Raw genomic sequence first — 23,612 nt, forward strand, 5'->3', positions numbered from 1 at the left:
CATAAATCCTGTCTCTTTTCGACAAACGATAAGAAAAAATAATGTATATCGCTTCTACAATAATTTCCTGTTGACACAACCAAGAAAATACATGGAAGTGGTGTAAAAAGGCAAAATTAACTTGCAGTTCACATGAAACAAAAACAAAAAAAAAACGAATAATTCTGCTGCGAAATTTACAAGCTGTACTTGCAAAATATTGTCTGTAAGCTAGGATTTATTACCATTTGCATTTCAACGAAGCTAATTACATCAGATATAAATACAGATGAGCAAATAGCGAATGGATAAAACTGCCCTTTAGGCTACCTACTTCAAAACCGTTCACAGGATCGGGTAGCTCCTATTCTGTGTACAGCTGCCATTAATACGAAATCATGTGTAATGAGAAATCGGGGAAAGCCACGGGATTAAAGTAGCTCTGCGAATTTTAGCAAGAACTAACTGCTGCAATGAATTTACATACAAAGCATGGCAAGATCTCATCAAGTAAAAATTCTTCCATCACAGTCAGCTCAACGGAAATTTTATCTGTATGTGTTTTTCACTCTCGCTACCAGTTTTTACTGGGGTCATACAAACAACTCTCGAAGGTATTGCTATCTGCCACGCACGTGCCGAGGAAAACACCATTGTATTCTGTGGACTAGACACCGACAATCGCACGCACTTTGGAGATTCCGTTGGCCAGTACATGCCTGCGTGGAGCAATTTTGTCGCAATAATGAGGCGAGGCTAACCGTCACGTATCGAGATCCCAAGCAGATCCACAAATAGCTCACGTGCACGGTAGTTCGTATACATTATCATTCATGTAAATCCGTATACCGTAAGAAACTGTGGCTATCTAGTTGCTACAACAGTGATGTTTGATTAAGCTACTCCACATCACTCTTCAACTAGTAACGTGTCGTTCAAACTGGAAGCACACTCCTCCAGGTGAAGAGATAGTATCCTAGGATAATGCAATTAGTCCGCAGCTCGTGGTCGTGCGGTAGCGTTCTCGCTTCCCCCGCCCGGGTTCCCGGGTTCGATTCCCGGCGGGGTCAGGGATTTTCTCTGCCTCGTGATGACTGGGTGTTGTGTGATGTCCTTAGGTTAGTTAGGTTTAAGTAGTTCTAAGTTCTAGGGGACTGATGACCATAGCTGTTAAGTCCCAGAGTGCTCAGAGCCATTTTGATAATGCAATTATCTCTGCCAGTAGAAATAGCGTCTGATCATACTTGCAGCTGAAGATATACTGTTGCCATTTGTAGCAAACTGAAAAATGTTTATTTGATAGCACCGTAGATAAGAAACTACGGTGAATCTAGCGAATGTCAAGTCGGCAGAAGACCCAGTGTCTAACTGTTCCGCACATCTAAACTGGCAGCCAATGAGATTATGTCTCCGTGTGAGCACCTAAGAGTTAGTAACCATGGATGGTTAAACCTGTAATCCTCTGGACTGTTCCTTCGCTGTTCGTCAATGTTTAAACTCTTTCATTCATTGGCGCACACAGCAATAATGTGTAACGTTTGACTGATTGGATGGTGTGTTCGTCTAATGTCCATGTGACATAAAAAGTCCGCTATCCACAGTAAATCTCCTGTTGGCACTGCCCCCCACCCCTCCGCCCCACTCTCTCTCCCTCCTTCCCTCCCATCCTCCTCTCTCTCCCCACCTTCTTCTTTCTTTATGCTATCCAACTACTAACTAGATACTGAATTTACATTGGATGAAGACACTTTCTGAGCAGCCAGCTAAAAACTTCAAAGTTACTAAGCAGTCGAAATAATTTATTTATATTCTGGTATATATATCAGATTTAATATAGAACTACAACTGTAGCACTATACGTCAACACTAACACGAAGTAAGGGGCTGTGGAATATGCTTAACAGTTTGGAACGCTTTTCTTCATTTCAGCTACCTAAGTTCGTAGAGTAATGTATTTGTTGTTAACAGTATTAGTGCAATCTGAAGTCCTCTGATTATTAGAATAACCATTTCCACTATACAGTACCGAACCTGGCCTCGTCTGTTGTCGAATCTTTCTCACAACAAAGTTTCCCAAAGCTTTCCTTTGACAGCTTGGTCGGCGAATGGCGGGACAAGGGCTTTCTATTTGTCGAATGCCGTCGAAAATAATTGAGCTGCTAAGTTCAAATCCCCAACGGCTCAACAGGTTTTTAAAAGTGACTGCTGTATGGAAGAAATTTTTGCCATATCTCATTTTCTCTACAGTTCACTATGACCAGTGCACACATAGTGTAATGTGGTGATTATATTGTAGATCACCATAACAGAAAACTGCCGGCAATGGAGGATAATGTGGCATCCATGTCCACGTCATCCTCATCTAATAGCTCTAAGCTGCCTGTCAGAATACTACATGACAGCTTCACTTGCTCGGAATTAAAGTTATCGGTGTTGACAGGTCCCACTCATTTTCCATCACTTCCCAATACATTGGCGCAACTACATCTAGGGGAACACTGTACATTACTTAGCTCTTCAGACAAAGGCTCAACCATACACAAGGACTTACGCAACACATCAGTTCCTGTATCTTTCGGTATGGTAACTTGCGAATTCACTTTAATGGTTTTTGTGCTCAATTTCGATTGCTTCTCCTAGTCAAGGGGTGACCCTTGCGAAAGTAATCGTTTCCTGACCATAAAACCGACATGAAATGGTTCCATCCATCTCTACTAAATGCCATTCTGGGTCACGTTTCTACTAGGAAAACCATTCATAAAGGATACGTCTTTGTTAATAAGAAGACTCATGTTTCTTCCATTTGTCGCAATATTTGATGTACATTGACAAATATGGACGATGACCGATTAATACAGTAGATAAGGAAGGTATGACATCGAAGGTATGACATCCACATTATTCAGGGCTCAGTTCTTTGGATTGTTATCGCTGTGACTATCTCAAGCACCAACCGCCTTATCACAATGGTAATATCGTTTCATGTCAGATAACTGAAGTAAAGCGTTGTCGAGCTTGACTAGCACTTGGATGGGTGACCATACGGAACTGTCGAGCGCTGTTGGCAAGCGGGGTGCACTCAGCCCTTGTGAGACGAACTGAGGGGCTACTTAACTGAGAAGTAGCTCTGATCACGAAAACTGACCACATGCCCCTTCATATCCGCATCCAATGATGCCTGTCATCTGAGGATGGCAAGGCGGTCGGTTGGTACCATTGGGTCTTCCGAGGCCTGTTCAGACGGAGTTTAGTTTTAGTTTATAGTATCTCCAGCTGTTGTTTTATGCAATAAACCTTCCTAATTCGGTGCCGTTTCATTAAGATGTAATGCAATTCTACGAAACCATTTTTCAGCATCCAAGGGTGGCTGCAGCGGTGCGAAATTTCATGGATTTACGACTGCATGCATGTACGAGTGAAGAACAGACATTTGATTTATTGAAAGTTATTTGTGAAACATTCCAGAGTGAGATTTTGACTCAGCAGCGGAGTATACACTGATATGAAACTTTCTATCATATTAAAACTGTGTGCCACACCTACAATCAAATCGGGACCTTTGCCTTTCGAGGGGAAGTGTTCGGTGGAGCAGAACTGCGGTAGAGCACTTACCCACGAAAAACAAAGTTCCCGAGTTCGAGACCCGATCCAGCCCACAGTTTTAAGTTGTGCAACATTCTCTCATTAATAACCAAAAAGGTATTTCTTTCCTAACTTCTCAAGTGAAAGTTTGTCTTGGTTTCGCATTAGAAATTCGCTCTAAAACAGTGAAAAAATTCTTTACTACGACTATATCTGCATCAACATCTACCCTCCAGAAGCTACGTTATGGTGTATGGTAGTGGGTATTTTGTGTACTGCAGTCACTACCGGTATTCCCCGTTGCAATCTCGAATGATGTGCGGTAAGAACGGTTATTGGTAAGTCTGGGAGTGAACTCGAACACTCCAGTTACGCATCTGTGGTCTTTTCAGGAGACATACATGGCGTAAGTAGGCTGCTTAGGTTTTTATGTTGGTAACGCCACGTAGCGCTCTGTATGAAAATCACTGACTGTGCTGTGTGCAGCAGTCTGTGGCTGGTTTGCATTGTTGGAATATTTGCTATTGTAGTGTTGGGCAGTTGGACGTGAACAGCTCGTAGCGTTTCGCAGTTGGAGGTAATCCGCCAGCACTGGTGGCTGTGGGGAGAGAGATGGCAGAATTTTGAGAGCGGACGATCTGGACGTGTGTCCATCAGAAAGAGTAAATTTGTAATACTGGATATCATGAACTTATATATATATATATATATATATATATATATATATATATATATATATATATATATATATATATATATATATATACTGTCAAAATCTGTCATTTGCTAACTATGACTATCAGTAGTTAGTGCCTTTAGTAGTTAGAATCTTTTATTTAGCTACTTTTGAAAACATTATGGGAGTGGCAGTGATCAATGTGTTACAAATATTTACTGTCAAAAACAGTCTTGATCACGATTTATTTATCAAGGTGACCGGTTTCGACCATTACTGTGGTCATCTTCAGACCATTGAGTAGGAGCCTATTTCTGTTGGACAGTCACTAGTAGTGAGCCTCCAACAGAAAGAGGCTCCTACTGAATGGTCTGAAGATGACCACAGTAGTGGTCGAATCCGGACACCTTGATAAATAAATTGTGATCAAGACTGTTTTTAATAGTAAATACTTTATTTAGCTGGCAGTATTGGCGTTCGCTGTACTGCAGTAGTTCGAGTAACGAAGATTTTTGTTAGGTAAGTGACTCATGGAAGGTATAGGTTATTGTTAGTCAGGGCCATTCTTTTGTAGGGATTACTGAAAGTCAGATTGCGTTGCGCTAAACAAATAGTGTGTCAGTTCAGGGATGATCAGAATAAGTAAAGAGAGAAATGTTTGAGTACGTTCAGTTTTGTTCAGCTGTTTGAAAATCAAATAACGTAGTGGTTTTCCAGCACTGTCATTTATAAAATTTTTATAAGGAGATGTTTCAATGGGAGGAAGCAATACGTAGATTTGTTAACGTTCCTGGGGACTTACGGCCTCCGAATTTTGACAGTAAACCACACTCTGATACAGACCTCGACTCTTGTGGTGTCTGCCATTGGAGTTACACGAACATAGCTGTACGTATTTCTTGCTTAGGTCTACGAAAAACAAATAAATTACATTAATCCAAAGTTAGTGGACCTGGTGACTTTCTACTCCCATGACGATGACCGAATAAAACAAAAAATGCAATATAATCACCACAGGTATTAGAAGATTTACTGCAGCGCTCTCGGGGGTTCTGAAACCAAAGAACCTCAAAGAAAGGAGACCACTCATCAAAATAAAAATGAGTGTTGAGTTGGACGTTGTTTTATGCTTAGTTTCCTACTGCTAATTACCAACCCATCTCATTGAAAACATACACTACCTATTCCAGATGATTAATCCCATAAATTATGTGCATTAAGAATCCATATTATTAACTATAGCACTGAAATGAATCAACAGTCAATAAAAATTTGCACAGTGGAAGCTCTGTGTGTATCTGTCCCGCAACTTGTACACCCAAGAAATATACAGAATGAAAAAGGAAATTATGTACTTTGCTGCGTAGAATGTACGTAGCTAAATTTGTTAGGAGAGGCGAGACTGCGAACCTGGGAAAGGTAGGACAAGATTACGGAAGATTAGATAATTACAACAATTTCGAATAAATCTCTTCTGAGATGAAAATAGCAAAAACAATGGTAGTTTAAATCACAATTTATGCATATGAGGGGTAAATACCAAAGGTATGCAACGCATAATCACGTGTCACCGTAAGTGCTAACCTCGAGCTCTTACATCAATTATAAGAGCGCATTGAATTAAAGAATATGGCAAGAAAATATGTCCAAATGGATCAGAATAAAAGGTACCCTCCGCCATGCACCGTCTGGTGGCTTGCGTAATGTGTACGCATACACACATGTACAACACCGTCGAATTACTGGGTGGTCAGTACGCAAGTTAAGATTCGCGGAAATCAACTAATGGAAATTACGCGACAGTAAGACGCCCATATTGTGGCACCGGTTTTGACTGCTAATACAGATAATAGGTTTGATCGAAGGCGTCTCGCGAAATATATATAAGAAAGGTTCCATTACACGCAGCTTGCAGCGGAATCTGTCCGGAACGATACAAAAAGCTTGCGTCATAGTGATGTGTATCATACTGCAGTCATTTTAAGAATATCCAATAATATAACAGGACAAATCTCAACCGTTATTTGTTGAGAAGTTGAGGGATAAAATGTCATTCCCGTTTTCTTCTAGATAATGAACCAGAGTCGGTCTGACAGGGAGCGGAAATTCTGGATTAATGACGTCCGAATCCCATGGCTAAATTTTTATGTTGCAAGTATGACTAAAGCAATGTAAAATGATTTGCATAGTGTCACGAAGTTTTTAATAAGTGAACTATAAAGGAGATAATACTCTTTATATGCAGTCCATATCAGTCTTAGGACAGCATAAGTGAGTCTGTTGGAGACACCATCTCATGCTGTGAGACCAAACGCGTCGACACAGAAGATACTCTCACTGTGAGTGCATAATACGTGCCGGTTGTCCATCGTTTGGCGATAAGAATTCGCGTGTATGCTTAGCTGGCGCCACCCTTCGGGCTGCTGGTCGGCAACTAGCTTCTAGGCTATTCTAACAGGTTTCGGGATTGCAGCCGGATCATGTTGAGCTCTTACCACAATATTTCGGCTGGAAAGCTTTCAGCCATCTTGAGATGTCGCAATTGGCGTCCGGACACCTGAAGGCGGTTGAACGGCTGCCAGCCGAAATATTGTGGCAAGAAGTCAACATGTCCTGCTGCAATCCCGATACCCAAAAGAATGTTCAGTACTCCGGGAAAACCTCAAACATCAGAGCTTCTAGGCTGTCGAGGAAATTTCCTCTGAGGCGAGTATTTGGTGCACGGCCGAGATGAAGGGCTGTCTGTCGGCTCTGTGACTTGCTGCGATTGACAAGGTAAGGAATGACGGGAGTCTCCGCAGAAGCGGATGGAAAAGAAATACATGGAAAACACTGGTGGGTCGCAACTAGCAAGTCAGAAGACTGGTGACTCAAAAACAAAGAAAATGTGTAAGTCGGGCCCGATTCTTCTACTGATCTCAGTTACAGGAAGCGGTCTGTGGCCTTTACTGGGCGATCGGTGATGCTTGACGTCGCCTTCCAAGCTCTTGATCCTGCAGCCACGACGAAATCTGCACTGTGGCCTCCGACATTACCTTCGCAAATGAATCAACTACTGAAAGTTCAGTTCAACAGCCAATAGTGGGGGTTAATAAAACTGACAGAAGAACTAGAACAAGTCACTTAGTACGACACTGGTAATTTATAGGCGATCTCGACATAATATATTACACTGGGCAACAACCAAAAAAACGTCATGGGTTTCTCAGCTGATTTAGACTAATGTTGGTGTTCTGAGTCCGAATATCACATTGATTTCGCTCTATCAGGTCAACTTTTTGAGATACAGCCATAGGCCTACATGACCATTTTTCCCTGAAATGTAAGCCTTTTTATAGGCTTGAATATGCTAATACTAGGGGTTTTAAGGGGATTATTCAGGACATATGAAAACAAAAGAAGCCTTTAAGATTGTAACAGTTAATCATTCCAATAGATGCCTTTTTTTCTTACTATAGTATAAAATTTATTCTAATTTTTATTGTCTGACAGTCAACTGCATATTTCTGTTACTATTTCAGATTGATATGGCTTCTGCGCGACGTTCATGCATGAATAATCCAGACGTTTTCTGCTACATCTGCGGAGAATACACGCTTTCAGTGGACAGGAAGAACATCACGGGATTTGTGAAGAACGCCTGCCAGGCTTACTTTCATGTCAAGCTGGGTGACCAAGATAAGCCCTGGGCACCGCACACGGTCTGCAAGAAGTGCGTGGAATACCTCCGGCGGTGGACGAAGGGCACGAAAACTGAAGTTTGGGATTCCGATGGTTTGGAGGGAGCCCTTTGACCATGCATCGGATTGTTACTTCTGCGCCATCAATACTACTGGCATCAACCGGAAGAATCGGCACAGCCTCCAGTACCCCGACCTTCCATCTGCCCGCCATCCAGTTGCTCACTGCGAAGAAATTCCTGTACCAGCGTTCACAGAGCTTCCTAACATCGACGACGAGGCCACCACTGCAGACGAGGGAGGATATATAGCAGACGAGGAGTATGAAGCACAAGATGGTCGGCAGCTCTTTTCACAATGTGAGCTTAATGATCTTGTTCGGGATCTCAGCTTGTCGAAGACTTCATCCGAGCTGTTGGCCTCCAGACTCAAAGAGAAAAATCTACTTTTACGAAAAATCGATTTTTAAAAATTTCTGTAGCAAAAAATCCTGACCTGATAGAACAAAACCAAGGTCATTTTAGGACTCAGGGCATCAAAATTAGTCTAATTCAGCGGGAAAATCCTAGACTTTTTTAAAAAAAAATCTTTTTTTGTTGCCCAGTGTTATTAAAGTGGCATTGCACATATCTATAGAGATCTCAAGAGATTATCTAAATAGTAACAATACATGACTTTTCTTCTAGAGAGAGTTTTACACTTGACGATTATTTCTCATCCAGTTTACGTTCCTACTCGCGCGCGATTTCTTGCATAGCGAATTAGGACTACCCGCCCATCGTAAATTGAAGCTCGTAGCTGCGTTTTAGCTCTCCGAATTACTCCAGTAGTGCGCCGTTTACCTTAATCTCCGGTTCTGGGTGACTCATCCCGCCGCTAGATTTCACACATTAAAATATTTCACTAGAACTGCCATAAATACTGGCCGGTTTCTCTTTTTACGCGTTCTGGAACTGCACGAGACTAATTTAAATGCCAGTATTTCAGCCGGCGCACCCATTTCCCAGACAATGAACGTGTTCACCAACTGGAAATGCTGCACTCGCCGGTTAGGAGTCCGAGTTTTATTATCCCCGTTGAACTTAAAGTAAGATCTATTTAACGTTTCTTAACGTATTTCAGAAACTTCCTACTCTCTAGTGTTTGCATTAAACTGCTATACATTATTGTCTCACTACTTGATAAAAATTCGTTTGAAATTTTCAGAAATACATGTTGTAAACGTAAATGAAATAAGGAAAGTGATTGCTACACTGGGGTGAGGGAGGAGGATACAAATTCTCCAAATAGATTTACATCTAAAACGCACGACTTGTGGTGAGACGCTGCTCCCATGGAATTGAAGTAATTTCACTATTTTTGTAGAAATAACCTCCATTGTGAGGCGAGAGGTAACTTATGCCAATCAAAGTTTGGTCTATAGTGAAGAAATGCTTTCCAGGTGTTCCTCTATAGCATAGTCAACCGAAAAAGTTATTCCGGAACCTATTTAGAATTCTTGAATAACACGTGTTCAGAGAAAAACGCAATGATTCTATTGGATTGTCCTTTGAGACAGTGCTCGATTTGTAGAAATAGAGGTTCCCGTACTGTGATCTCCCAGGGGATGTTTTTGAAATTAGGACTTCTTAAAACGCTATTTTGATACTTTTATGAGATTTTAAAAGTGTAAATACAACATTTCTTTTGCATTGCTTCAACCGCAGCAGCAGTTCTATCGCGCCACAACTCAAAATCCGCAGTTCTGTTTTTTTCCGTCATAGGTATCCATACGGCGCACTCGTACGTACTGTCACATATCAAGCACTGCTTTTAGATTTACTAGCAGTGGTGATGATATTGATTTATAAACACAATCCTTTTTGCTTCCTTTTGTAGGCGCCTTTCCGCTGGATATTTGATAATTTCTTAAAAAAGACCTGCTGGGAAGGACGAATTCTGACGCATCAAAGGTAGGTTAAACGCCTCATTCTCCTTTCCAATAGCAGCCCCATCTCCTGTTACTGACTTAGAAAAGCATAATGACACATATTTATATAACTGGTGTTTTGCAGGGAGTTTGAAAGCAGTTCACTAAAAGTGGATTAATAAAGATCTTGAAAATATGAGTACTGACATTTGAGGGAATTAACATTTTATCCATTCCGTTGCTCCGCAGAGAATGTATGCAATTAATACCGTATTCCTAGATCAGTGTAACCTAATTTCAAGAACTATGCATTACATTTCCTGGGTCCTAACAGTATTGTATTTTAATTGTATAATCTAGTCGGCTCTTTGTAGACTTCGAAACAATTCCAATACCTTTACATTTATCCTTCACGCTGACTGCATATTCCTGCTCTGAAGATGTTCTACCAAACTCAGAGGAAATCAGGTTCCATAAAATGTAATGAAAGCATGTGATGCGCCGGATTTAGGTGGGATAGGGATTCGGCTCGTGGGTTGTACAGACGTAGGCTCAGTTTAATGAAAATGTAATTAAACATGCAAGGTATCAATACACAGTATATAAATTACTCTGGCTAACAATCAAATTCTTTGTAATCCGAATAAAACTTTGTAGAGCCTGAGTGGTAATATCCTCTTTAAAATAACAATAGCCAATATATAATAAATAATCTGTCGTTTGAATGGTAATCAATACAATATAACAATTAACAGTAAATGGCTCTTGGCCTTCAGAAGTTGGGCCCTTATTAAGTCATTATAGTAGAAGATATTCACTTATGTAGGATAGATACTAATAATACATCCACTATATTTTCTAACTCTAGTACTTCTAATTTCACTCGATCACCAACACATTAACTGTGCACAACACCCACAAAACTACTCTGCTCGCCTGCTTGGGTCTAAATTATCAGGTATACAATTACAATACGATGAAACAGTCACTTAAGACTATAGAACAATTTTCAGTACACTTAAGTGAACCTGTGGCTCGATAAGAACAAAATCATAGCACAAGTCATAGTGGCTTTTTAATTCTCATTCATCCACCACGGTCTCACGTGCAGCGTATACTGATATAATAGGACTGCTCACTGACCTAAGACGTAACATGCACTGCCACATGACTGCATGTAATTCACAATTAAGTCATTAAAAAACTCTCACAAATATCCATAACACATTGAATTCCAATTGACAGCAATGCACCTTCGCACAGTTGTACCTAATACTGTACCTCAACTTCAACCCACTGACGGTTCTAGGCGCTGTAGTCTGGAACCGCGAGACCGCTACGGTCGCAGGTTCGAATCCTGCCTCGGGCATGGATGTGTGTGATGTCCATAGGTTAGTTAGGTTTAACTAGTTCTAAGTTCTAGGGGACTAATGACCTCAGAAGTTGAGTCCTATAGTGCTCAGAGCCATTTCAACCCACTGACATCAGGATACCAACAGCAATTGCAAAAGCACCCTGATTGTGATTCTTATAATATGTGATGCAATTCATCACCTTCGCTGCTTTATTGATAGCGCGACAGTAGAAGGCAGCATCCGATGCCTCAGATTGATGTCCACATGACAGCCGCCCTTGCCGACCATTGTGGGTCCGGTATCGATCCGCGCGATCTCCATGAGACCCCTTGGACTTTGCTCTTCGCAGATCAGCTTTGTTCGCGTCTCTTCAGTAACTGACTGCTCCGCCTGCTCCGCCTTCTACCAGCCACGCCATTGTTGCCCGTGAGCCATGCAATGCCCGAGCGCCGACTCATGCCTAGTCAGCCTCTGCCCTTAGGGTTCTGCGGCGCTGGCTCAAGCTGAAGCTGCTGTTCCATCGCGGTACAGGAGACTGACCACTCGACAGCACCGCACTATGCCCAGCCCGGCGAAAGGAGAACTTCGGCCATCGCGCCAATGTTTGGCCCCTGATGGAGCGCTGCAGGGATACCATCCCCTTCCACGTAGTAATCGCTTGCCTCCACAAGACGTTGCCAGTTATCATACTGCGAACCCACCACTGCCGTCCATGCTCTCCCCTGGCAGCGGTGCTCACGGTGACCACGCGGCTCATATCATCTGTACGCTGGCGCCACCAGTGCCCCATACCAAAGAACACCATCACTGGCACCTGGGAAAACAGTGGTGCTGTTCGACATGGCACATGGCTAAAGGAGTACTGTATTTACTGTTCAAAATGTACATCACCTGCGACTGATACTCATTGAAGAGTTGATTATACTATCCTACCATGAGATAGTGACACAAAATTTTTGTGTAACCCTAGTTTAAGTCTTAAAGTTTCCCAGCATTAATATTAACCCACCATTTCGTGTTACTCTATTAAGTTATATATTTAACCTGTGCAACAAACAAACTTCAATCCATAGTCGCGCATTCTTATATTCGTGCTTCCCTTTGTTTTTCGTGAAAAAGTGGAAGTTGAAAGTAAGTTGAACGAAACAAAAAGTGAAAATTTCGTTCTTCTCTGAATAATTCCTCTTAAAGCAAATGTCAGAGCACCGAACAGTAACTGACATGTGTTATTCATGTAGTCCCGTGCTCTCAGGCACCATGGCAGTTTGGAGTTTAAAAGATAAACACTGTTAATAGTAATGAAGTTAATGCAGCACTGGATTTTATTGCGTATATCTTCGAAGCTTCGGAGAACAAATTTGTTGTAGTTTTGCTTAATTAAATTACATTTTATGTGTTACAGTTTGGCGTAAAACAATATTGTCGACAGGTACTGTATACGTTAAATGGTTAATAAATAATTGTTTGAATACTCTTTCACTAAAAGAAGTAGGCTTCTGCGCGAAACAATGGAATATCGAAAACACATTTCAGTTAAGTTTAGGGATAATCTAACATACTTACTATGCTGCACGTGTCTTCCTCTTTTGCGTTCGTCTAATTTTTAGTTCATCCCCAGTGTGTCCTCTTTCTGCCATGTTTCAAAGCAATTCTGTAAATTTTTCATGCATGCTTAAATATTTAATACGTTCAGATACATCAGGGTGCTCATTCTCAACCGCCTAATACCGCAGTGTTGGGTTTCCACCTCAAAATTCTACGCATATTTTGCATAACCGGTTTGTGTTGTATTGTATGTTAACCGGGGGCATAGAAACGACTTAGAGGCACCGTCCCCCCCGCAGCTGCAGTGGTCCAAAACCCCACGACGACTACCGCAATCCACTTCACCCCTCCGCCGCCGTACACCGGCCCCCGGTGAACCCCTTCCCCCCCCCCCCCCCCCCTTCCCCAGGGAACGTCTCACACCAGACGAGTATAACCCCTATGTTTGGTAGGGTAATTGTGTTGTACACTTACGTGGAGCACTATCACCGACATAGTGTAGCTGAGGCGGAATAAGGGGAACCAGCCCGAATTCGCCGAGGTAGATGGAAAACCGTCTAAAAACCATCCACAGACTGGCCGGCTCACCGGACCTCGATACAAGTCCGCCGGGGACCAGGCGCTCCTTCCAAATCCGGAAAGCCGTGCGTTAGATGGTTCAAATGGCTCTGAGCACTATGGGACTTAACATCTGTGGTCATAAGTCCCCTAGAACTTAGAACTACTTAAACCTAACTAACCTAAGGACATCACACACATCCATGCCCGAGGCAGGATTCGAACCCGCGACCGTAGCAGTCGCGCGGTTCCGGACTGAGCGCCTAGAACCGCTAGACCACCGCGGCCGGCCCGTGCGTTAGGCCGCACGGCTAACCGGGCGCGCTCATAAATAGTTTAGTGCTATGGAACGTGTGACGAAATATTGTTCTTTTCGTGTCTACAGTCACCCAAGACACAAAACAGGTGCAAAACTTACATTTCGGAAGATAATGGCCGCCCGAACAAGGCAAGGGTATTTTGCTTGTTGTCTTCGTGCTTGCCAATACCTACCTTCGCCAACAAGGCCGCCGAATTTGTTCCCAGTTGAGAACCTTTGGAACATCATGGGCAGGGATAGTTGGAGGACCTGACGACCCATTTGGACAGAATTTGGCACGATATGCCTCGGGAAGACATCCAACACCTCTATTGGCTCTGAGCACTATGCGACTTAACTTCTGAGGTCATCAGTCGCCTAGAACTTAGAACTAATTAGACCTAACTAACCTAAGGACGTCACACACATCCATGCCCGAGGCAGGATTCGAACCTGCGAACGGAGCGGTCGCTCGGCTCCAGACTGTAGCACGTAGAACCGCACGGCCACTTCGGCCGGCCAACACCTCTATTAATCAAAGCCAAGCCGAATAACTGTTTGCATTAGAGCTAGTCGTGGACCAACGCATGACCTACTTGGTCAGTTTGATAAGCTCGCCCTCGTGAAAAAAATCATCCAATTATTCTGAAATTTCAATCATTTTTTTGTCTGCATATTTACATCATATCTATCAATTTCAGTTTCATTTCATTAATTCCTTTATGGTATGTCGTTTCTTTCTATTAAACAGTATTTTATAAATTCATAATATCACGAATTTCACTTTTTAATGCAAGGTGTAACAATTTATAAACAATTTCAGCAGGGTACAAGTAGGCGCATGCAACAGTGGGAAATTGTCAGATCTACTTTTTTCCCTTTCTCGTGATGACTGGGTGTTGTGTGATGTCCTTAGGTTAGTTAGGTTTAAGTAGTTCTAAGCTCTAGGGGACTGATGACCATAGAAGTTAAGTCCCATAGTGCTCAGAGCCATTTGAACCATTTGAATCAGATCTACTTGCCAGTAATTCGAGTGGTAGTGAAAAACCTGCAAAATAATTATGTTACTCTGATCACATTTTGAAGATACTGCTATGGTGCAACATATTTTTTGGTTTCTTGGTTTCTTTCTTTACTTTTCGTACCAAAGAGGACTGCAAAGGTGTAGGTTTTTTTTTCTTTCTGCATATGAGGCTTGTAGCTCCTTTCTGAGGAACTTTTAGCTTTTATTTTCTGCTTCTGTGTGATGATAACGTTTCTACATATATAAAACGTTTCTACATATATTAAAACTGTAATCTGTTTATGTTTACTTTCTTTTCTCACATCAAAGAAAATTGCAGAAATAAGGTTTCTTGTTTCTTTCCATAAAAGTTTTGAAACTATCATCTACGAAGATGTTATTTTCATATTCTGCCTTTGGTTGCTGAAAACATTTCTACGAATATAAAATAGTAACTTCGCGTGTAAGTTATAAATATTGTAATCTATCTAATATTCTGCGAGAGATGAGATTTCCACTCCTGTACTGAGAAAACACTACTCCTCGTCTCCTTAGATACTGAAAGATCTGTTTCTCGTGACATCTAGTGGTCAAGTCTGCATTACGTGGCCGTCTTCGGGTAGTTTTGATCAGATAGTTTGTAGTCCATATTTCAGAAGTAGTGAAATAATTCCGTAAGTCACAGTTTATTTGGCAAGCATTTCAACTCTAACAAATCAAATTGCACTTCCGCTCTTTACTGTTATTATAACACAGCTTCCATAACAGTTAGTGATATTCAAGATTGTTCCTCATGATATTTAACAGTTCTTCATCATTTAAACCGGTACTCTGAAACCCACGAAATCTAGGTAAATCTCATGAATGACAAACGACTGTGTCTTATTACTTACATACGATATTTAATATTCATGACTTGGATCAATCTTAATAGCAGTACTACTTCTGTAATTACTCTATACCACCTGGTTTATTACTTAATTTCCCATCTGTTGGCCTTCTTACCCTTTTTAACTCACTGTGTACATTATTCTCATATCTTATATCGATTAAATAAACTATATTATTGCAATTTTCTAACGCCAACCGACGGAAAAACTAACTCCACCTGATTCAAATTAAACGCTCACAACGAACTCCTTGGAATTATACCACCCATAACTTCACTCGTCTATGTCTCTGCCTTAATCAGTCAACAAATCGACTTTTATTTCTTGAAATTATGCAGCTGTCCGCCTGTTTATTATATTTTATGAAACATTCATTTGCCGTTTCCACTGTGCCAATATTCCTATCTGTCTTTTTATTGTGTAAAACCTTCATTTTGTGAATCGCTATGTCCAGTTTTATACTGTATTTCAAAATTTTTACCCTCATATGGCCGAAGAGCTGTGACTTGTATCCGCTGACAACCCACCACCCGCCCATACGGGCCATAGGGATGAAATGACATTAAAGGATAAATAAGTAGCAGTTTTGGTGTGGCAGGCTATGTTATTGTCGGTAAATACCCACTACCCAATCCACATACATTATTTTTCCTTCTTCTTGTGGTGAATGTTAGTAGCGTAGTACTTGGACCTTCACCTTTTTTTCCTAGGCTCAGCGCACAATTACGAGCATCAGAAAGACGAATGGGCATCTCCTAAATTTTGTCAGTTTCAAATGGTTCAAATGGCTCTGAGCACTATGGGACTTAACATCTGACATCATCAGTCCCCTAGACTTAGAACTACTTAAACCTAACTAACCCAAGGACATCACACACATCCATGCCCGAGGCTGGATTCGACCCTGCGACCGTAGCAGCAGTGCGGTTCCGGATTGAAGTGCCTAGAACCGCTCGGCCACAGAGGCCGGCTTTTCCGTTTCCATGCAGACCATATGTGTTGGTTATAATTATTTTCACCTTACGAGAATTTTAAATCCCTGTCATATGGATTGAAGCACAAGTGTTCTTGCTTCAGAGTGTTCTTGCAATGTTTCCCATCATTAACTCGGAACTCATACGTCTTACTTGGTACAGCTGTCCTGGTAGCTGATGGTTTGACCCCACTTATCTTCCGATAGCAGTAGTCGTGCGTAGTGATTTGGCTCTTAGCTGAATACTACGGACAGGTAGGTGGCGAACATCTCAACCAGTCTGGCGATCATGAACTTTGCGGCTGCAAAAGGGGAGCCCTTCATGGCAAGGTAGTTGTTTAAATAAAGACTACACAGCATACAGTTTGGATTTTAACTAAAGAAATAAGTAGGATTACGTTCGCAGCCCGGGCCTGGATCAGAGCGGAGACTGGCAGCTCCAGGTCAGGTATCGCGGGCGGCGGAGATCGGAGAGCCCTTCCATTCTACCAGGTGGCGTTAAGTACAGACACAACTGTTCCTACCACACAGTATACTGTACAGACTATGCCATTATGTGCCGACCATACATAAAAAAGTGTTTAAGCATTGTGAATTGCTTGATTTCAGATGAAATTACACAGTAAACTGGCTGCTATAAATAACCTCACAGGTTTCTACAAGCGAGCTACTCCCCTTTTTCCTGGTAACCCGGTTTCCGACGTCATGCTACAGCTGCTCAAGTATTCTACGTATTGGTTTCTGACGTCATACAGCCTGTATACCCTGGTCGCCATGTCGGAACGCCATTTTAAATTTCCGGAGGATTTGTACTTGGGACAACAGCCGTATTTACAAAGGAGTAGGGGAAAACCCTACTAAAATTTGAATTTCCCACCATTTTGTACATAGGGAAATTGGGAGGGGGGGGGAGGGGAGGGCGTCCCATGACTAATCGATGACGTCAACGATTAAGTCATCGATGACGTACTCTGCACCAGAATGCCACTCAAACAGAAACCAGAATAAACGTAAGCAGTGAGTATGTCTAATGGCAAATCCTTAACTAATTTGAATTCCACATATGAAAAAAAGAACAAGTGAAACACTAATAGCTTTAACTTGTGGCAATGGTTGTAAGCCCTTAAACATAGCAGAGCAGAGTGTCAATTAATACAACTTACGAAAATCACATCGCCAAAAATTAGGACCAAACGCAGTCGCTAACTGAAATGAGACCAGCGGTATCAGGGAGTGATCGCAGATCTGGTACGGGGTAGCACAGGTAGCTTGAAGCCGCGTGTGGTAGCCGCGTGGTCTGGGGCGTCTTGTATCGGTCCTCACGGGTCCCCTCGTCGGAGGTTCGACTCCTCCGTCGGGCATGGGTGTGTGTGCTCTCCTTAGCGTAAGCTACTTTAAGATCGTTTAATTAATGTGTAAGTCGAGGGACCGATGACCTCAGCAGTTTGGTCCCATAGAACCTTACCACAGGTAGCTTGAAACATGCAAGGAGAGTGCGAATAAAATGAAGCATAGCAGAGTGTCAATTAATACAACTTACGAAAATCACATCGCCAAAAATTAGGACCAAACGCAGTCGCTAACTGAAATGAGACCAGCGGTATCAAACTATTCTCACGACCCATCCCTGGGACACAATCTGATAAAACAGCCAATTTAAATCGTAAGATGAAACATTTAATTTTATCCCACAACGGCAAGATCAATTAATCGGCGGAAACCATTTAACACGAAAACAGCACACTGATTTCAAGAATGTCGGCAAGTGTTAAGCATAAAGTAAACGGCAACTGCGCTTAACTGAAACGAGATCTGGCACATAGCACTGGACAGCTTATACTGTACTAGGGCTATTCGGAAAGTAAGTAGCGATTGATCGCGAAATGGAAACCAGTGCAACTATCAGATATATTTTATCGGGAACAATTAGCTACAGCTTCCAGCCACTGCTCTACATAGTCACCACTAGGTCTTAGACATTCGTCGTAGCGTTGTGCCGACTCTCCAATACCCTCGTCATTGAAGGCAGCCGCCTGTGCTTCCCGCCAATTCTCTACGCTCATCCATAGCTCGTTGTCTGTGTGAAAATGCTGTCCTCATAGCCAGTAGTTAATGTGAGCAGAGATGAAACACAGCGGGAGCCAATTACGAGCTGTAGCGCGGGTGATCAAACACTTCCCATCCAAAACGCTGCAGGGTCGTTTTCGGTAGCCATCCAGATTGCTGCCGAGAATTGTCAAGAAGTAGGAACCGTATAATAGCTCTGTAATGTGAGTTGCATAACATCAGGCGAAATCTCTCACCAGTTCATACTTGGCGGGAGATACTATTTTCTACTCATCTTTATGTGCTCATCATGCGCTCAGAACGGAAAAGAGCAAAGTGATGTAATCCATAGGCATACTAGAGACACTGTCGAACACATATGTGCGAAGCCTTATTTGATTTTCACAGTGGTTTCTATTTCTTGACCGATCTGCACTTACTTTCCTAATATCTCAGTTTTGGGGCACACGCTCACTGTGACAGGCTAGGTTCAGAATTGTGCTCATCGAGTACTGTTCTTTAGGATGAACAGGGGCTTTCCCAAGATGTCACTGTGTAGGGAAGCAGCATACTCACGCCTTATAAAATTTACATCAGTCTTTCCATTGTGTGCCAGCCTAGTCCGCTGTAACTAGCTCTGACGTCATAAATATTGCGCAATACTTTAAAAAGAAGTAAATAACCTGAAACGTTTCTAGCATGTCAGGAGTAATACAAAATCAATATGTGTTGGATATCAGTTCAATAACTTTAACCATTTTCGAAATTTGGATGTTTTTCTGTAAAAATCATTGGCGCAACAGAAAAGAGCTAGAAACTTAAAAATTTATATTTAGATTCCTTTTGCATAATAATTTAGTAGAAACAGTATTCTGGATCTCACAAATTAAAATTTTAGTTGAAATTCATGATTTTCTTGTTTTTGTCTTAGAAATTAAGGAAGCAAGATACATTAAGTAGGCAAACAAATAAGGCTAGGATGTTTAAATTTAAATAGAAGGGAAATCCGCTATAATAATAAAAATGTGAGAACTTTCAACACAATAACTATAAAACTATAGCTATAGCGTATCTCCAAAGAGCAAGTTCGGAGCTCGTCCACTGCGTGAAGTGTAGTTAAATTAATTCTCTCGCCCAAAATATTTGACTTAGCCACGTTAGACTTTTAGTATGGTTACTTACTTGTGTGCTGATTGCACAATTAAATTGAAAGTTTCATCGGCCATCACCAAAGGAAGCAATGATTTATTCGATAACTTAAAGTGGTGCATTACTAGCCCAGCGGCTAGTCGGGAGAGCAGATTTGATCAGGCGTTCCCTTCGCCGTCCGCACCGCGGCTTTATATGTAAGAACGCTGCACGAGAAAAGGAAGGCCCCAGTTCTCTCCAGACGCTGATTAGCTCACCACCTGTGCCAGGAGTCGCGTCGCGTCGCGTCGCGTCGGTATCGTTGATATAAACAGCCTCCAATGCAGTAATAAGTTACTCGGGATACGCGTAACCATGAAATCGTTTTCGAGTGAAGTGTTAATTTTGGGATGACGTTAATGATCTATTTTTACTTTGCGTATGTCGTATTTTCACGTGCCGCCGCAAGGCAGACATTCTGCCATTATTAGCGTGGCGTTTGATGAACATTATCATAAAATTTTGGCGAGCATTCACTTAAACATTTAATTTGAAAAGTTATAGTGGCATCAGTGCATTACACTCTGAACTGCTCTGGTAGTTGGATTGTGTGGATTCTTTTTGGTCTGTGACTTTCAGAATATAGTGAATATTTTAGAGAGACAATCTCCTAATTTCTCAGAGTTATAAGCTGTAGCTATAAATGTATTTCTCAGATGAAGTGGGCACTAGGAATTCTAATTACAGGCTTCACATTTTGCTAATCACTTTCTGGTTGCCAATATTGTAGTTAGAGAGCCAGTATTAAGAACGGCAAACAGCATAAATACAAAACATTTATTCTATTATTCCACCCGCCGCCCCACAACTGGTACACCAAACTTCTATTGGCTGCCTCCAGAGACCCACTGATTTTGACAGTTGGCAATACTCCCTTAGGATTTAACGGTTGGCTACAGCACGCATACACAAGCTCTGGAATCTAAGATATTGTTGTCGCGCTTCACAGCGCACGGATTAATTAGTGGCAGTTTTGGAAGCCAGTGTAGGAGCCCGCCTGCTGTGATGCGCACGTGTGTTGGGCGAGGGGTCGTCGCCGAGCTGCCGTACTGCAGTGTCCGCCAGCAGCGACACAGGATTTGGTTGTTGTTGTGGTCTTCAGTCCTGAGACTGCTTTGATGCAGTTCTCCATGCTGCTCTATCCTGTGCAAGCTTCTTCATCTCCTAGTACCTACTGCAGCCTACATCCTTCTGAATCTGCTTAGTGTATTCATCTCTTGGTCTCCCTCTACGATTTTTACTCTCCACACTGCCTTCCAATACTAAATTGGTGATCCCTCGATGTCTCAGAACATGTCCTACCAACCGATCCCTTCTTCTAGTCAAGTTGTGCCACAAGCTCCTCTTCTCCCCAAGTCTATACAATACCTCCTCATTAGTAATGTGATCTATCCATCTAATCTTCAGTATTCTTCTGTAGCACCACATTTCTAAAGCTTCTATTCTCTTCTTGTCTAAACTATTTATCGTCCACGTTTCACTTCTATACATGGCTATACTCCAGGATTTGGTATTGACATTTTTTTATAATTTGCAGCGCGCTTATTAATTTAAAGAAAAGGGTTTGTGTATGTGAGTAGCAGCAGACGGTAATTTTTGATAATGAAACTTCCTGGCAGATTAAAACTGTCTGCCGGACCGAGACTCGAACTTGGGACCTTAGCCTTTCGTGGGCAAGTGCTCTACCAACTGAGCTACGCAATCACGACTCACGCCCCGTCCTCACAGCTCTACTTCTGCCAGTACCTCGCCTCCTACCTTCCAAACTTTACAGAAGCTCTTCTGCGAACCTACCAGAACCAGCACTCCTGAAAGTAAGGAGCACTTTCCCGCGAAAGGCAAAGCTCCCGAGTTCGTGTCTCGGTCCGGCACAGAGTTTTACTCTGCCAGGAAGTTTCATATCAGCGCACACTCCGCTGCGGTGTGAAAATCACATTCTGGAATTTTTGATAATGATAGGACTTGAATTCTTAAGGGAAACCATTGTTAGGCGAATAGATTAAGTATTGGTTTTTGTCATTGATTTCTTTTGTAATTGTCAGGGAATTGTTTTACTATGTAGTTAATTGAGAAGTGTTTCAGTCTGTCTCAAGAGTTTGATTAATTTGTAATATTGCTTTAATGCCACTGGAGGCAGATTTACATACGAAGCGATTGTTCAAAAAGCTTCTAGCGTTTTGTTAATTGAATGAGAAACAATCGCTTTCAGAATATAGTTTTTGAAAGAAGGAATTACTTGTTTGGGTTATCATTTATCGAGTTTAGACTTGACCAAACCCTCTCTGCTGAATTATATGTAGTTGTAGTACGCAGCAGCAGCCGCAGCAACAGCAGGAGCCGCCATACAGAACATGCATTGCACTCAGCATGAATAATAGGTTTTTTTATGTTTTTGTTAAATAATGGAATACAGTAGATCAAGCAGTGGCAGCAGAAAGACCAAGTAAGTTATTTGTTGCGCACAGGACCAATAAAAAAACTAAAGTTCAGGCGATCTCTGTAATAGTAAGGATAACAAGAGTACAAGCACGAGAGTTTCAGTAGAAAACACGAAGTAAGAAGCTAGAGCTAGCGACTTTCAGTTTCTTCGTACGATGTGTAGTTGACCACCTTGCCTGCTGAAGCCACGCTCGTCTACCCACTGGTGCCGCTGTCGTGGACTCGTCCACGCGCTCTTTTGAAGGCGCCCACTTAGCTTGTCCGCTAGTAGTGGAGAGGGCGCTCCAGTTGAGAATCGTTACGTTGCCTCTTAACCGCGATGTCAGGTTTCTCATTTGCGTTCCTGGTACGTTAGTGGCTCTTAACTCGACGCTCACGCTCTCTGTGGCGCCACGAACGAAACCGTTATTGAGTAACAGAGTCTCACAACATATAATATAGGCAGGAGCTAACAGGACTCAATGAGGCATATGCTGCGGTAATCGGTTTCCTACATTTGAACGAAGACAATGCTGGAAAAAATATTTGCTAAGACGGTAGATGTGTATTGCAAAAGATTTAGGCGTCCGGTTACTCCAAGATGTACATATGCGACGGCAAAAATGTTAAATTCGTTATGGAACGGCTTTCAGTATCCTGTACAACATTTTGGACATGTCTCACGTCATAGTCCGCTGGGTTCCCTGACTGTTCACTGTGTGTCATATGTAGGATGTTTCAGAGTCATTGAATCAAACGTCTAGGGGTAACAGGTCACGTTCAGTGGAACAACTTTTGTTAGGGACAAAATGTTCGGTTATGCTTCCTGGTGATAGATGGCGTCTTTTCATTGGATTCGTCGGCCCACTGCATGACTCTCTAACTACATGCTGTCGTTTTCAGCATGAAAATCTCAGAACGAAGAAAGATATTTTAGGCGGATAAAGAACTTTATATTTTCCTTTTAAAGTCGACCAGATGACTAAATTGTAGGCAAGGTGCGTCGCATACACACCGAAGAGGTAAAGAAACTGGTACACCTGCCTAATATCGTGTAAGGCCCTGCGAGCACACAGGAGTGCCGCAACACGACGTGGCACGGACTCGACTAATGTCTGAAGTAGTACTGGAGGCAACCGACACCATGAATCGTGCAGGGCTGTCCATAACACCGAAAGAGTACTGGGGGGGGGGGGGAATCTCTTTTGAACAGCACGTTGCAAGGCATGCCACATATGCTCAATTATGTTCATGTCTGGGGAGTTTGGTGGCCAGCGGAAGTGTTTTAAGTCAGAAGAGCGTTTCTGGAGCCACTCTGTAGCTATTCTGGACGTGTGGGGTGTCGCATTATCCTGCTGGAATTGCTCAAGTCCGTCGGAATGCTCAATGGCATGAATGGATGTTGGTGATTAGACAGGATGCTTACGTGGATGTCACCTGTTAGAGTCGTATATAGACGTATTAGGGGTCCCATATCGCCCCAACTGCACACGCCACAGACCATTACAGAGC

Source organism: Schistocerca nitens, chromosome 9, assembly GCF_023898315.1.
Source record: "Schistocerca nitens isolate TAMUIC-IGC-003100 chromosome 9, iqSchNite1.1, whole genome shotgun sequence".
In the NCBI taxonomy this organism is placed as follows: Eukaryota; Metazoa; Arthropoda; class Insecta; order Orthoptera; family Acrididae; genus Schistocerca; species Schistocerca nitens.